The sequence below is a fragment of the Rhincodon typus genome, unplaced genomic scaffold (genome assembly GCF_021869965.1).
Source record: "Rhincodon typus isolate 14 unplaced genomic scaffold, sRhiTyp1.1 hic_rhity00000467, whole genome shotgun sequence".
Classification (NCBI taxonomy): domain Eukaryota; kingdom Metazoa; phylum Chordata; class Chondrichthyes; order Orectolobiformes; family Rhincodontidae; genus Rhincodon; species Rhincodon typus.
The window spans coordinates 1-4,856 of NW_025966105.1; the positions used below are offsets into that span (position 1 = coordinate 1).

The 4,856-nt window shown below is 44.9% G+C and overlaps 1 pseudogene; it reads left to right on the forward strand.

Moving 5' to 3' along the window:
• Positions 1 to 3,202: 3,202 nt before the first annotated feature.
• Positions 3,203 to 4,129, forward strand: LOC109923792 (annotated as a pseudogene).
• Positions 4,130 to 4,856: the final 727 nt, after the last annotated feature.

Below are 4,856 nucleotides of genomic sequence, written 5' to 3' on the forward strand. Positions count from 1 at the left end.
TTAAGCAAAATACACTTTATTTTTATACTACAGTTAAAATAATGCAGACAAAATAAAAATAACAGAACTGGTTTAACTGTAACTCTATCAAAATGCTTAACAAAATAATATTTTAACTATTACTAATTAACTGTTCCAACATAGTAACATCCCATAAACACAGCCTTGGCAAAGGCAAACTCAGTAAAATAGATTGTCTCACAGACAATTCCAGCAGAAGGAAGAGAACCCCAGCTTTTAGCTGTAACAGAGAGAGGAATAAAAGCTTCCACATCCAGCTTCAAGACTCTAGCAACTGCTGAAAACTAAAACTAAAAATCCTGGTTCTGTGGGAGCCTGACCACACCCATTCAGGCTGCTTCTATTGTTCCAACTTTTTAAAAAACACCCCAAGGCCTCACAAGCTATTTATTGGCTTTGAGTAAATCACTTGGTACCTTTCTTCATTAAGAAAAAACCAGGACAAAATACGCTTCTTAAAGCCACAGTATCATTTCACAAACTCGCAACCCCCCACTTAAAAAAATGAACTAAAAATATACAAAGGTGACTTCATTTTCAATACCCTTTAACCTTTCAGTATTAATACACTCCACTCCATATACATTACATTGACTCTAAGCACACACACATTCACTACTACAGTCCATTTCTGTCCTTTTACTGTCGTCACCAAACATCTCCATTTTCCTTCATCAAAGTCATGACAAAACATCAGCAATTATGGTCTGTCATCCTGCCATATGTATAATTTTCAAATTGAATGGCTGCAATAATAAACTCCATCAAAACAGCCTGGAATTTTTGTCCTTAAATTTCTCCAAAAACTTTAATGGGTTATGATCAGTGTATACAATTGTCTCAGACACGTTACTGTTGATATGTTGTAACGCCAACACCAAGCTCAAAGGTTTCTTCCCAATTGTGGAATATTTCTGTTGTTGAGTATTTAATTTCCTGGAAAATTATCCAATAAGTTTTTGATCTTCCTGAAGAGTACAGCACTGACACTGACACTGACATCACTCACATCGATAGCCATCCCGAATGGCTTTGTGTGATTAGGTGTGGCTAACACTGGGACAATGGCTAACATAGCTTTCACACTGTCAAACACCTTCTGATAGTCTGCTATCCACTGACATTTTCTGCCCTTCTTCAGTAAATCAGTCAGTGGAGCAACCATATTGCTAAAATTTCAGTACAAACTTCCAACAAAACCCACTCTGTCCCAGGAATCATATTGCCTTCTTTGTCGATAGAATGGGAAACTCCGCAATATCCTTTGTTTTCATATTGCTGCGGGGCCATCAGTCCATTATCCAATAACGTAGTTCAGGAATGTGACTTGGACTTTGGCGAATTCACTCTTAGCCAGGTTTATCATTCAAGCCCGTTCTGAGGAAGGGTCCCCAGACCCAAAGTGTTAACTCTGATTGTTTTCTTCAGCTCAGCTTCTCCAGCAACTTCTGTTTTGTTCACTCTTAGCCAGGTTGATCACCAAGCCTGCCTCCTGAAGCCAACCAAACAATTCCAACAAATGCTGCAAATGTTCCTTTCATGTGTGACTGAAAACCGCCACACAGTTGGGTAATCCTGAAATGACTTTATTGGTTAGTCTTTGGTACAGTCCATTCAGAGTCACAAAAGCTGATATTTCCTTTGCTCTTTTAGATAAACGTACCTACCACTATCCTCTGAGTAAGTCCAACTTAGAAACACAAGCTGCTTGTCCCACCTTCTCAATACAATCTTCCAAACGTGGAATAGGATACGAATCAGACTTTGCAGCTGCACTGATTTTGCAATAGTCCACACATAATCGTTGGGTACCGTCTGGTTTTGGCACCACTACTCTGGGTGAGCTCTACTCACTGCAACTCACTCCAATTATGTTGTCTTTGAGCATGCATTCAATCTCTTTTCAAGCCTGTGCCAACTTTAGAGGGTTAAGTCTATAAGGATCTGTTTAATTGGACTGGCATTTCCTATATCCACATCATGTGTAACTAAATTAGTATTTCCCAGCATATATCTCCCCACGTAATAATTCTTTCAGATCATTTCAATTTTCCTCTGGAAGGTAACTCAATAATTTAACCCAATTTCTGAGAACTTCCTCATTGTCCAATTTAATTTGAGGAATGTCCAATTCAGAATTCTCTGAAGTTGGTTCTTCGCTCTGTGTTGTAACCAGTAACACATTCTCTGTTTGCTTCCCTTCCCTATCAATATACCTTCTGAGCGTATTCACATGACACACTCTGCGAGATTTCTTTCTATGTAGTGTTCTTATCAAATAGTTTACCTCACTCAATTTCCTTTTGATTTGATAAAGCCCAGTAAACCTTGCCTTTAAAGGTTCACCTGCCAAATATGTAGTTTCTGGACTCTGACTTACAAATTTCTCCTTAATTAATTTCAGTGGTCCCCTCACCTCATGGTTCTGTGGGAGCTTGATCACACCCATTCAAGCAGCTTCTATTGTTCTAACTTTTAAAAAAATCCCCAAGGCCTCACAAGCCGTTATTTTATTGGTTTTGAGCAGACCACTCAGTAGCTCTGTCTCAACCCCTTTTCATGATAAAAAACAAAGTACCCATGTTAAGGCCGTAGTATCATCAGCGATATGATTGCACTGGAGGGGGTGCAGAGGGAGATTCACCAGGATGCTGCCTGGGATGGAGCTTTTTAGCGATGATGAGAGGCTGGATAAGCTTGGGTTATTATCTTTAGAGCAGAGAAGGCTGAGGATGGACTGTTAGAGGTCTATAAGGTTATGAGGGACATTTTCTTTTCTATTCATTTGTGGGATGTGAGTGTCACTAGCTGGGCCCAGCAAGTATTGCCCGTCCCTAGTTGCCCCCTTGAGAAGGTGGGGGTGAGCTGCCTTCTTGAACCACTGCAGTCCTCCAGCTGTGGGTTAACTCACAATGCTATTAGGGAGGGAATTCCAGGATTTTGACCCAGCGACAGTGAAGGAACGGCAATATATTTCCAAGTCAGGATGGTGAGTGTCTTGGAGGGGAACTTGCAGGGGGTGGTGTTCCCATGTAGCTGCTGCCCTTGTCCTTCTAGATGGAAGTGGTCGTGTTTGGAAGGTGCTGCCTGAGGATCTTTGGTGAATTTCTGCAGTGCGTCTTGTAGATAGTACACACTGCTGCTACTGAGCGTCGGTGGTGGAGGGACTGAGTTCAGAAAGATGGTTCCTCCGGGGTCCAGCAGTAAACCCCACATTTGTCTGTCCACCATAATGATCCTCAGCAGTATGGCCATCATGGATAGTTACCGGATCCAACAGAGCCACGGCCCCGGGAAATTAGGAGCTGGCATCATGGTAATGGCGGGTGATGTCTGCATCCTAGTGGCTCTGTGTTATATTGTGGTCTGGGTCAGTGCTGAGGTGAAGACTGCGAAATGAGGCCACACGATGATACTCTGGTTCCTCTGCATCTTTGTTTTGGAGATCAAGCTCTACTTTGTCTAGCAGAAGGCTGACCGTAGGAGCCTGGGCTTGTTGGCCAGGAAAGCCCTCACCCTGGTGTTGTCGGTCTGTGTGCCAGCTGTCTACCTGGTCCTGGTGGCTGTTGATCATATGGAACATCTGAAGGCCTTGAGAAAAAAGGAGGAGCTAAGGAGCCAGCTGCTCTGGATAGTGGCTGACTTGCTCGATGTGTTGGATATACAGGCCATTCTGTGGGAACCCCAGGAGAAAGGGCTTCCCCTGTGGGCTGAGGGCTTGATGTTCTTCTACTGCTACATTCTGCTCCTGATCCTGCCTTGTGTCCCCCTCAGTGAGATCAGTATGCAAGGCCCCCACATCCTGCCTCACAAGATGATGCTTTACCCCATCCTCAGCCTCATCTCCATCAACATCTTCACCATCCTCATCCGAGAGAGTAACCTGTTCTTCTTTCGAGATGCCAGGGCCTTGGACATTTTCATGGGTAAGAATGTGCCTGCTATTGCCCTCAGGATCTGCAGTTTTGTCCAGTGCAGGAAGAGTCTCTCTGAGGTGCACCAGGACATGGTGGCCTCTTATCACTCCAGGAACCTCCACCCTCTCGATCCACCATGGCCAGACCCACCTGCACCAATACTGGGAGGCCCAGGCACTGGGAATACATGATGCTCACCCCCAGCAACCGCCCCTCCCTGACCCCACACTGCCATGTAGCTGGTCTAGGATAACTGTGCCACCCTTCCCCTCTCCCTCCCCGTCTATCTCCTCAGACTGGGCACCAGCTAGGGCTTCAATCATTCCCCTTCCTCCCCCCTACACTCATCAAAGTTCACCATGGCACCAACCTCCTGTCTTCACCCCATCTCCTCCCTCACCTTTCACTCCTCTCGCCCCCAAATCCCCACTCCCCGCCCTCACTTCCCAACTCCCTGAACCTCAACGGCCGCTGAAGGAGAGGATGAGATACAGGGACATTAAGGGATCTCACACCGTACCCTGGCCCAGTGTTGGCCAACCAGGGACAGGAGAGAAGGAGTGATCTCTGTTTGTGCTTGTCCCTCTGCAATTCCCCAGTGGATCAGACTTGGTGAAGTGGATTTCCTTGCTGTCTCCTTAGGTAAACACAGCTGTGCACAGCAAGCTCCCAGCAACAAGATGAGAAGCTGTGGACAGAGTTATAAAACATTGGTTAGGCCCAGACAGTGTCAGTACCAGTTCACAATTCACGAGGTCAATGGCTCACAACAGAGATTTTGTAAAAAAAAATCTATGCTTTGTAGGAGGGAACTGTTTTCCTTCATTGCTGATTAAACAAAGCTGGGGATAAGTATGAGATAGCAAGGTGTAGAGCTGGATGAACACAGCAGGCCAAGCAGCATCAGAGGAGCAGGAA